This window comes from Triturus cristatus, chromosome 6 (assembly GCF_964204655.1).
Source record: "Triturus cristatus chromosome 6, aTriCri1.1, whole genome shotgun sequence".
In the NCBI taxonomy this organism is placed as follows: domain Eukaryota; kingdom Metazoa; phylum Chordata; class Amphibia; order Caudata; family Salamandridae; genus Triturus; species Triturus cristatus.
The window spans coordinates 1,283,398,106-1,283,410,484 of NC_140589.1; positions in this window are offsets into that span (position 1 = coordinate 1,283,398,106).

Below are 12,379 nucleotides of genomic sequence, written 5' to 3' on the forward strand. Positions count from 1 at the left end.
CACACAACCACACACACACACACACAACCACAACCACACACAACCACACCCAACCACACAACCACACAAACACACAACCACACACACAACTACAAACACAACAACACACACACACACAACCACATACACACACACACAACCACACACAACCACACACACACAACCACACACACAACCACAAGCACACACAACCACAACCACACACACAACCACACACACAACCACACATACACACAACCACACACACACAACCACACACACAACCACACACAACTACACACACAACCACACACAAAACCACACACACAACCACACGCACAACCACACACACACACAACCACACACACACACACAACCACACACACACAATCACACACACATAAACAACCACACACACACAACCACACACACACTCAACCACACACACAACCACACACATGACCACACACACTCTCACACACACACAACACATACACACACAACCACACACACAACCACACACAAAACCCCACACACACAACCACACACACACAACCACACACACAACCACACACACAACCACACACACAACCACACACACAACCACATACACACAACCAATCACACACACAACCACACACACACACAAACACATACACACACAACCACACACACAACCACACCCACAACCACACCCACAACTACACACACAACCACGCACACAACCACACCCACACCCACAACCACATGCACACACACACAACCACACACATAACCACAACCACACACACAACCACACACATAAAGAGAGGAGACAACTGCAGCAGGACCTTCGGCTCGATCAGGACAGCAGAACCACCGGAAAAGGAACCCCTCGGCAAGACCTGGGCAGCAAGAAGTTGTCACTGCCAATAGGTCTCGCCTTTGGGACCTTATAAATGTTTTGCCATGCAACAGTTGTTGTTGCACCAAGGATATTGTGCTGCATAACTAAATACTTATAAGGTCCCAAAAGCGAGACCTTTAGGCTATGCCAATGCTTGTTTTTTAGCTTCTTGCTTAACTGGGTACTGCCTTTGTGCAGTTGGTTGATTTTTTAACTGGATTTTGTGGTGAGTCCTCATCCCATCCTACATGATTTTTGTATAATGCTGGGGCTTGGGCCACTGCCCATTTCCTGACATAAGTATATTTTAAATGTACTGGAACATCGTTGGAGAAGACTGGCAGAATGACGTCTTCGCCATGTGGGCACTCTCTGACAAATTCTGGTTGCCAGTTCCGGTCTGCTAGAAGTATATCATAACCCCTTGAAAGATGCTCCCAAAAGAGTGCTTTCACTTTTCTTGGTATGTCTCCCTCCATCCGGAGTGTTATTTCATATAACCTATGCAGAGAACTAACCCTGGTGTCTGCAGTTTCAACTTGAAGAGAACTAACCCTGGTGTCTGCAGTTTCAACTTGAATGTCCTCATTCAAGTCCACTGTCTCCAGAAGCCCCTTCAGGTTCTGGTGAGCTATTGTAACTTCTGCTGCGCTGTCCAACATTGTCTGAGCCCATTCTCAGTTTTTGAGTTGTGTTCTCAGAATCTTCGGCATGTCTGATCTTCAGACCTGCTACTTTCTTCTTGGAGAATTGAGATTTTGATTTATTTTTCTGAACGTGTTGGTCGTCTTTGGACTTCACGCGTTCTTCTTTGTTCTCTGACCGTCCTCTTCTTTCGGATGTCTGTGATGATATCTGAAAGGTACGAGAGGAACGTGTATCAGTATCTTGATACCTGTCAGGTTTTCTCAAATTATCCCTATTCCTGAGGTTGTACCTCCTTACAGAGGGCTCCTTTTAAGGAGACCTACCTCGGGATTGAGAACGCTTCTCTTTGGAATGCTGTTTGCTATTTTCCCACTTCTTTTTAGAAGAGGTAGGAGTGTTTTTAGGAAAGACCTTATCAGGACTTTCAGACATTTGTGGTTTAACTGTATATTTCTATTAGCTTGTGTACGTTATTAAGTAATTCCTCGTCCGACATTGATTCAATGTCAGGGTCAGGTGTGTAGCCGGCTAAAATCGGCCATGTTGTTCCTGGTCTACCTAGTGGACCGAGCCTGCTAATGCTCCTGGTATGTGAGTGGAATTTCAATATCCTCGAAAGGAATATATTCCTCTGGTGGATCATCTTCTTTGTCGAAGTGAAACTAGTGTGTTACTGGATTTGATTCTGGGAAAACTATCCGTGAATAGAATACCTCTGTCTGGTGAGATTCATGTGCCTCTATCACAAAAACTGCTATACCACCTCTTGGTGTTAGGCCATGTTTTATAAGTTTTAAAGTGATGGCTCTCCTTAAATTTGGAGGGATGATTATAACATCCTCGTTGGTTTCTTGAAAACCTGTACGATTAAAAGCTGCTGCGACTTGGTCGGCTACAGCCCCACCGGTCACAGTGTTTGTGTCGCTGTCGGACATGTTGAAATGAAAAATGCAGAGCAAGTTTCAAGGGAACAAAGATAAGGTGCACAATATTTTGGAACACTGTATTCTTCAACGTTGAACAAACCAAACAGCTAATACATAGGATTTTTGTCCTACTCAGCTATGGCGGATTTTATCCCTACCCGCTCCAGACTTCTTATGGAATATTATGAGTAGAGGGTCTCTGAGAAAAGCACGACTGAGTTACTTCAGTATCTAGCGTTAAATTAGTGCCTTACCAAACCATTGGGCGCCATGTAGCGTAGTTCCTATAGCCATGATAGGCTCTGCGCATTGGAATAATATACACTATAGATTTGACATAGGACTGAGGTCAGTATGTCTCTATCGAGTACATTAAACTTACTTACTTGTGTGTGCCAGCTAACTCAGAGGTCACTAGAAACCTCTTGAATAAACAAGAAGGGATTAGTTTCTGACAACTGCATAAACATGCCAACTTTGTTTCCCTTGGAGTCGGAACAATCTCAGAACCATGGAAACAATAGATAACAGTTTCACTCAGTCAATCGTGCATACTTCGTTTCTACAGAGTTGCACAGCAATAGAGAGACGGGCGTTTCAATAAAAGGGTTTATTGAACAGTCCTATTTCTCATGCAAGGGATATGAACTGCTACAATCGTAAGACATGCTGCAAAGTACAATATGTACAGAGTTAGCAGTAAGATAAAATATTACTGCAATAGCAGGGTTTGTAGCTATGGCATATATTAATTAAAATACATACATAAATAACACAGGCTAAAATGTGAATACTTATCTGATGCTTCTAAATAGTACTACCCCAGTGTACCTAACCTAATTGTAGTACGAGGTAAGAAGTAGGTGCTGTTTTCTAAAGTATAGCTAGCTATAGTTTAGTTTTGCCAACAGTTGCCAAAAGTTTCCCTAAGTTCTAGTCTGCTCCATACCTTAGAATGTGCGAGGTTGGAATATCTTTCCGGGACTCGATATCTGACACCCCGCAAGGGGAGTCAGAAACACTGGAACTGGATTCTCTGCGAGGAGGAGGACAGCGTCTGGTCAGTACATCAGGCTGGAACTCGATCTCCTTCCGAACTTGCCGTGGCGAACAGCAAGTAGGCAGTCGAGCTGGACCGTACCGGAACCGTGGTTTGCCAGGGCAAGTGCAGGTATATTTATACCTTGAAGGTGTTTAGGAATGCCTGTATTGATGTAAAAGTCGGGCATCGGAACGATATGAATGAACCCCTAAGGAATAGATGTTCATGCATAATAATGAGTTCTTGGGGAAATCAATATGCAAGCAAGGGAAATTCCTAAAGGCTTAAGAGTCTGGTTTTCCAAGAACTCGTTGTGACGTGGATTGACGGATGTAGGAGACCATGCCTGTATTTGGTTAGCATGGACAATGCCTAAATAAGGGCTAGATTTTCTATGCCTAAATAAGGGCAATATAAATTGTACCTATATAAGGGCATAAATCGGGAAACCTATATACGGAATCTAAATCTACACACAAAAGGTGGATGAATTAGTGAAAGGAGAATAGATAGATGGATGAGTGAAAGGGTGGGTGAATGTATGAGTGAGTGACAGGGTGGGTGAATGAGTGAAAGAGTAAATGGATGGATGTGTGGATGGATGGTCGAAGGGTGGATAGATGAGTGAAAGGATAGATGGATGAGTGAATGGATGGATGTAAGGATGGATGGATGACAGAATGGATAGATGATTGAAAGAGAAAGTAGATGGGTGGCTGGATAAAAGGGTGGGCGGATGAATTAGTGAAAGGGGGAATGAATAGATGGATGAGTGAAAGGATGGATGAATGAGTGAAAGGGTAAATGGATGGATGTATGGATGGATGGTCAAAGGGTGGATGGATGAGTGAAAGGATTGATGGATGAGGGAAAGGGAGGGTGGGTGTATGTATGGAGTGAAAGTATGGATGGATGGTAGGATGTAGGACTGAAAGGATGGCTGGATGGATGCATGGATAAAAGGGGGATGGATAATTGAAAGTGTGGATAGCTGAGTGAAAGGATGGATATGTTTGATGGATAGGTCTGAAGATAGATGGATGGGCGGACCGATGACAGAATGGTAACAGACTGAAAGTTGAACGAAAGACTGACTGGATGACAAAATGTAAAGGTCAAATGATGGATATCAGTGGGTGGAAGGATGAAAAGATGAATGGACAGATGCTTGAATGAAGGAGACAAGCAAGCTCTTCAGGGGAAGGACATGATGACTTGCTTCACTTGTTGGTTCCATAAGAGCTTTGGTTCCAAGTGGGGGGAATTTGAATTTTCTGGCTGCTCCCTTAAGACCCGTGCTCCATTGTGGTTGGTCTTAAACCTTACCCTAGTCACAGGACAAAGAAAACCAGATGGCCTCAGTTAGCGATAAACACTTTTTGGTGTTATTTTAAACCTTAACTTTAAAAATTCATAACTTCAGTTCTGCTTATTCGATTTTTGTAATTTTGGTGTCATTTCATTTATTAACATCTGCTCTGGGTTTCTAAATTGGTTTGGGATTTTTCTTGCATTGTGGTTTCACTTAATTACTGTTTGAGTACTGCATTAATATTTTACACATTGCCTCTCAGTTAAGCCTGACTACTTTGTGCCAAGCTACCAGAAAGTCAAGCACAGGTTTATTTAGTGACTTTTGTGGTACACCCGACAGGCTTGAGTTTATTATTTGAGGTGGATTCCCATACACTCAAATAGCACTTCCATTTCTTACGACCACCAACATATATTTTACAATATTTAAGCCCTCCTTATGTATTGTATTTTATGTTGCTTATGAGGTGCAAACCATGTAGACAAAATTGCTACTGTGCAGTAACACCCCACCATTACTGTGCAATACTGAGTTGATCCCCCTGATTGGGGATAACTGCCATGGCCTGGTTTTATCTGGCAGATTCTGCATGGCTTTACCTGCTCTTTTTATTTATTTTTTTGAATTTTATATAGCGCAAACTAGACCCGAAGATATCAGTATCAGAACGCTTTACATGAGCACCAGTTTCGTTACAGATGGACACATTCCTTTTTGTTAGGCATGGGTAGATTAAGTGATTTGCCCAGAATCACAGGATGTTGAGGTTCGTTGCCGAGGCTCGAACCCGGTTCCCCAACTCCGAGGTAGACTGCACTAATAGTAAGGTTACATCCTCCCCCCCTCCTCTCTCTCTCATATTTACCATCATGCCTGAGAAGGTGGTAGATGTAAGCTGCTAGGTTGGGGCATAGGGGGCATTGAGAGGGCATTGAGAGGGCATTGAGAGGGAAAGGGAAAAATTTGCCTTGGCAGGGGGGAGCATTACATGCTCTGCCACCTGTGAAAAAAAATACTCTGACAGGGACTGAGGTTCGGCTGTTGTTGCAGGGAACCCCCTGCAAAATTTTACTACCTAGAATTACTGGTCGGAAAGTTGTGTCTGGTGTTCCAACACTGGTAAAAGCTAGGCTGCTGGGTTGGGGCATAGGGGCATTGAGAGGGCATTGAGAGGGAAAGGGAAAAAGGAGCCTTGGCAGGGGGGATCACTACATGCTCTGCCACCTGTGAAAGAAAATACTCGGATAGGGACAGGGACTGAGGTTCGAGTGTTGTTGCAGGGAACCCTCTGCACAATTTTACTACCTAGAATTACTGGTCAGGAAAGTTGTGTCTGGTGTTCCAATACTGGTAAAAGCTGAGTATGGGAACACTGGGCCTGGTGTGATTATGCAGAGCTGAGTCCCACCTGGGAATACTGTTCTGTCTTAACTGTGATGAGGGCATTAGATGTCATTATGTGAATGACCTCCAATTGTGAGCTTGCATGAGTTATGAAAATGAGAAACAGTGAGTGTACAAGTGCACTGGGGAGACACCCAAAGTGATTGTTCCACTAAGTGAGACAGCTGCATCCATGCAAGCCAGAAAGACTTATCATAACTGTCTCACAGAACTCTGCTGCCAACTCTGCTAATTCAGAGAGCACTGTAAAATTAGAAATCCCTGCTTTAAATTAAGTACACATGCTATATATGTTCTTTAACAAAGGAAGGCTATTTGTATACACTGGAATACACAGTAATCAGTGGCTTAGCAATGGGGGGGGGGGGGACGGTCTTATCTGCAGCCGCGCAGAATGGCAACACATGATTCATTCAGCAGCACCCCCAGCTCGCTCTTATGGCCGCCTCGGGCGGCAAACGCTGGGACCGCCACGGGCGGCAAAACACCTAGATAGGCCACTGGTATTAATGTATTTGTATGGAGGTAAGCTGTACCAACATTGAGTTCTAATGGTTGGAAGATTGCTGGAAAAACAGAACACCCAATGCACAAGATACCCTATAGCCTAGATTCACCTAAATTCACCACCAACCTAGGGCTTTCAGATTTACGGGTCCATCATGCCTGCTGGCCCTCAACAATTGCTGTAGGAAAATCCACCTTTTTTCATGGCTTTTTTTTTATTTGACTAAAGAGCTGGTATATTTTGACCACTGAACATTGGGAGACTGCTAACCAACCGTCCACTGCATGTCTATTTTTTTTTTTCTTAACTCCTTGTGTAATCAACCAATTTTGCCATTTTCCTTGTTGGTTTTTTTAACATTGCATTTTTTTTTAAATGTTGTAAATTAGTTTGGGCATTTTAATGAATTTGTTGTTTTTTGTGTGCTTGTAAAATACTTAATTCACATGTTCTGTGAGAGAAGCTTGACACGTATGTCTGAGCTACCAATGGTAAGCTCAGGATTCCTCGATAAAACCTCCTTTTATTTTTGAGTTACAAGATTGCTTAGTCGCTTTATTTATTTATTTATTTGTAAAAAATAAAGGGTAACCTTAAAATGAATATGATGTTTGACGGGGAGCTCCCGAAGAGAGTTATTAGCAGAAGTGAGCAAATCTATGAAGCTGAGATATGAAGGGTACAGCCATATTCTGGATCTTCTATAGTTTAGTAGCCTCAGTGGTCGAAGTGGGCGGGATCTGAAGTGCATGGCGTGACCCTACTTTCTTAATTCAACAAAGTCCGTTCCCCTACTTCTTCATTTAAAAAATGCATTCTAGGATGGCAGGAATGGTCCCATAATATTTTTGAATTTTAGATCATCCAGCCCTGTGTGGTGCACATTGAGGAAGGCGTCTACAGTTGCCACAACCTCCTCCCCCTTCCCCTTTGTATCTGTGGGCAGGGGTCTGCCCAGCAACACTATAGGAGCCGTGTTTTACTGTAGGAGCAATCGTAAGAGCAACCATTCAGCACATGAAAATGGCTACCTATGATGGTCCGGCTGCTACAATGTGATTTACACCTCATTTAGGGAGGAGGCCACCTGCCTGTCCCTACTGTGACCAATACTATGGACACATTAGGATGCATGGTCAGCCCTGCCCTTGACCTCATCTGCCCTTTATTTTCTTCGGGCTCAACCAGACTGATGACGCCACAAGGGTAGGAAGAGGACTCCAGTGTTGAATTTGTTTCAGGCTGTGCCCAAACCATGGCGTTTAAAAAAAAAAAAATAACTGTAGAATACAATTAATGTCTTATCAGCTGTTTTCCTTATTTTATTTTATAAAATGTGTACTGCTGCTCTGTCTGTGTTCAGGGATGTGGTCTTTTTTTTAAAATGCTGTTTAACTTTTTTAAGGATATAACATAAAAGCAGCTTGAGGTGTCCAGTTCTGTGACAGACGAACACAGGGGCCCCTTGTGGACCCCATCCAAGGTCGGACTGTGAAAACAAATAGGTCAGGTACCAAGACCGGACTGGCATAATGGGCATCAGGCGAAGGCTGGAGAGGTTGCAAAACTGACCTCCAGTAACAAAACCAGCAGGGCTGGCCAGCACAATGACTCACTTCTCACTCTCAAAAACACATAAATCACTGCAGAGTTCCTTGTAAACCCAGCAGTTTTCAGGCAACAATAAAAGAGTCCCTATGCAAATGAGAGGACACCCTCTGTTGATAGCGCTGGCGCTTTAAGTGTGCCAGCACTATCGGTATTATAGAAGGGTATGCACAAGCGTCTGCGTCCCCTTCTATATTACCAAAGTGCCTGGGGGCGCGCAAAGCGGGCGCAAACGCCCATTGTGCCCCCGGGGCACCTTATGTAATACGGTTCCAGAATTGATGGCATGTGAATCGTGCACCTTGTAGTCCCTTTTGTCTTGTATAACATTTTCTAAACACTGATTTGCACATGTATGATTCATTGGCTCTGTATGTGTGCATGATGTAAAGTACTCCAAGTCCCTACACTGGTATGAGAAGCGCTAGAAAACAAGTGAAATACATGTCAGAGGGGCTATGGAGAGATGAGGGGCAGTGTTGGAGGGTGATAGTGAGGGGAGAGCCCCAACAAGATTGCCGTATCCTGGTGTACTGTGCTCTAAAAGCTAATAAAATTGAATATATAATAAAATGTGTTGTAAAATGCACCATTTATGTAACTTTTTCCAAAATGTTCTTGGGGAGAGTACACCCTCTACCCATGTCCCCTTTGCGGTGTTCAGGCTCGAGTGCTGCATTTACTCGCAACACACCGTACAGGGGATCTGCAAAATCTACTAGGGCTGCTTTGGGTTCCCAGTTCGGCCCTGTCTGGCACCAAACTAAAAGTTCACCATTTAGCAAATGAGATATCTAGACAAGCGTTGGCAAAGCCAATAGGTCTTGCCTTTGGGACCGCTTAGGTTTGTGAATTTTTTTGTAATGCTTTACAGCATCACTAACATACTATTGTTTCACCCCAAAAAAATTACGTTGGATGTATCTTTTACATTTTGCCTTTTACTCTCAAGAGCTGTCTAAAGTTTTTTGTGGGTAGGAGAGTTAGCCAAGCCAGACAGTTCAAAAGGTACCATTTGCAGGACACTTGAATACATAATGTCGATGTTTTAGAAGCTAGCTGGCTGACATGAATGTGGAGGAGCCATTGTGGATTTCCATGAGTCAGATCAGAATTTCCTGAAGAGTCCGTTTATCTTCTGAGCCCTGCTTAACCTCTTCCTTGCGGTCCACGAGTGCAACAGAGGTACACCTGTGTACAGAAGGACCCCTGTATTCATGACCTCAACTTTTAAGGCAAAAAACACTCATTGGTTACTGAAAAATGAGTGTAAAAGCGTTAAGGGAACCATGTTGTTCCAGGTTATATTTCGCATGCTTTACATAATCTTGCATTGCCTAAGAGGGTTTGCTTTTTCCAGGATGATAGTACTACTCTTCAGATAGTGCATAATTTGAATTGAGTCACATCCAGGTGTTTATAATGGGGCACATTTTGGTTGTAGCTGAAGGCAGGGGAGGTTTCTCTCAGTGGGGCAGAAAGGTGTTCGGGGGGAGGATGTGGCACTATGGCCAGAGATACTGAATTTGGAACTGGGGAATCAGGCTTCATTGCCAGTCCACCCGACCACTTGCCTGAGGGAGCACATTCCCCTACTAGGCCTTAGAAGGGCAGGCCTACGAAGCAGCACACCCTAGATCAGCAGAGACTTTGTCACTGAGGTCACAGGACCCTTGAGGCAAGTCCACCTCACCCATTGGTGTCTCGATTGGCCTTGTTCCACCAGTAGTAGTGCAACTCACCGAGGATCAGCAATGCAGGATTTGCACACACACCAAAACTAAGGGGCATATTTACAAGGGCCTTGCATCATGCTTGCACCACAGGACGTGGTAAATGCATGAAACAAATCTACAAGTCATATTTATAAAGCCACGCAAAGCCACTTTGCATGGCTTTGAATGGATTAATAAATATGGCGTAATGCAACACAGCACAAATTGCTGCTTTGCCTTACTCTGCACAAAGGAGGCGTTTCAGTGGGTGTTCCCACTCAACTCCCATGGTTTATTACGCATTCCCAGATTTACGAGGACTTTTAAACCTGGGACTTCATCAAAATCTTACGCCTTTCCAAGGGAGCAACAAAACAAAAAGAGAAATATCTTTATTTCTCCCTGCTTCTCCTCTTTCTATATGTGCAGCACACATAGAAAGAGTAAGAAACCTCCCAGGATTATTTTTGTGCAGGAAAGTGCCCCTTCTACACAAAAACAATCCTGCATGCAACGGAGTCACCCTTTCACCATCATGCAAGGGGGCTTTCGTTGGCGCTAGGCTGATGAACCGGCACCAGCGTACTGGCAAAGGACAGGAATGCACCGTATTGAATAAATACAGTGCATTCCTGCCCTTTCCCTGTGATGCCGGGCAGCACAGCAAAGTAACTTGCTGTTCTGACCCACCATTCCAGTAAATAAATTTAGCAAACTTCACGGTCTCTCTGCTTCATGCACAAGCACTTTAACATGTGCTGCCTGCTTTTGAGCAGCTGCAATTATGCAGCAATGGAGGACAACATTGTGTTGCAGTGTCGTCTAAATTATGCAGCAAAGGAAGGCTGCAGCGTAATGTGGTAAATTTTCTGATACTTTATTATTTTGACATTGTTACACATACCAATGGTCTCTGCAAAGCTTTCGCCTCACTAATAGCAATTTAACATACATGTAGCAGTGAGAACGGTGACCAGTCAACCTTTGTAAAAGGCCCTCCACTTCACAGCAACACAAATCACATTGTTTTGATCCGTTTGAGCTACAAACAAGTTTTTAGTTAAAACCATCAGATTATCCAGCAGATGATGTATTATGTGTCAAATACGTTAGAGCTATAATTATGCGGAAAACAGTTGCAAAGTAGGATATTTTGCCATTAATGTTTGAACTTCTCTCATGCAGTCTCTGTCGGGTGTTATTTCTAGATACCTCGAGTGCTCGTGGAGAGACAAAGGATGAAGGTGTTTAATAGTGATTGCAGAGGACAGTAGTCTGAAGGGGAGAAAATAACTGATTGAGATAATCCGGGGGCCACTACCTATTTCTGACTCTCATAATTTCAGAATTGATGCATCTGCAATTCTCTTTTATTTATTTATTTTAAAAATTTATTTTTATTAGTGCATGATGTCATAATTACATGTATCAAAATTCACCGTTCAATAGCAATTTTGCGCTTACACAGCAGAGAACAAAAGAGAAAAAGAAAAAAAAATTGCGTATGCATCTGCAATTCTCATTGCTAACTAACTTAAGTAGTAATTACACAAACTACTAATATAATAGTTTTATCTCATTCATCTGATACCGATTAAGGCATCTGCAAAACCAACAGGTCTGGGTTGTTTTAGGTGTATATATTTATTTGTGAGTGCTATGTTTAGATACAATTTCAGGAAACTAAGAGGCATCTAAGGCTGGCTTCATGACATATTACGTGAAGCACATAAACAAGTAGGACTACAATTTTGCATTGACTGAGGGACACAGAATGATGTTATTAACAGTGCTCCCCAACAAGTGGGGCCTCCTGTCATAGAATTTAAACTAAAATTCAGAAATCATTAGAAAGAGGGAGGAGAGGTGCTGATGAAAGAAACGGCATGGCTTGGCGAGAAATGGCTTATGATTCCACTGATAAGCGTTTTTGGGACATTCTGTGATTAACAATGTATCCCACATTGTAAATGTATTTTAATGTCAATAACTCACATATTAAACCTCAAATTAATGTGTATCTACTGGTTGCATTAAATAACGTTATAAGATGTAACTGGTCACCGAAATGCCAAACGTACTAAAATTTGGTATGTTTTGCTCTTTCTTGCCACACCACTGACTCCGCCAACTGAACCAATCCTCTGATTATTCCCGCCCCCTGATGCTCTGCCCCCAGTTCCCCTACTTATTTTTTCCCCACTTCGATCACTGAGTAGCCTGTATCTCTGGGAGCTTGAGATATGAGCACATTGCCATAAGCCAGATGCAAAAGGACCACAGAGCCAACCACTGCATCATGTTTCTCCCTTGGAAGAAAAGGAGGTATATTTTTTCAAAAGACCGAT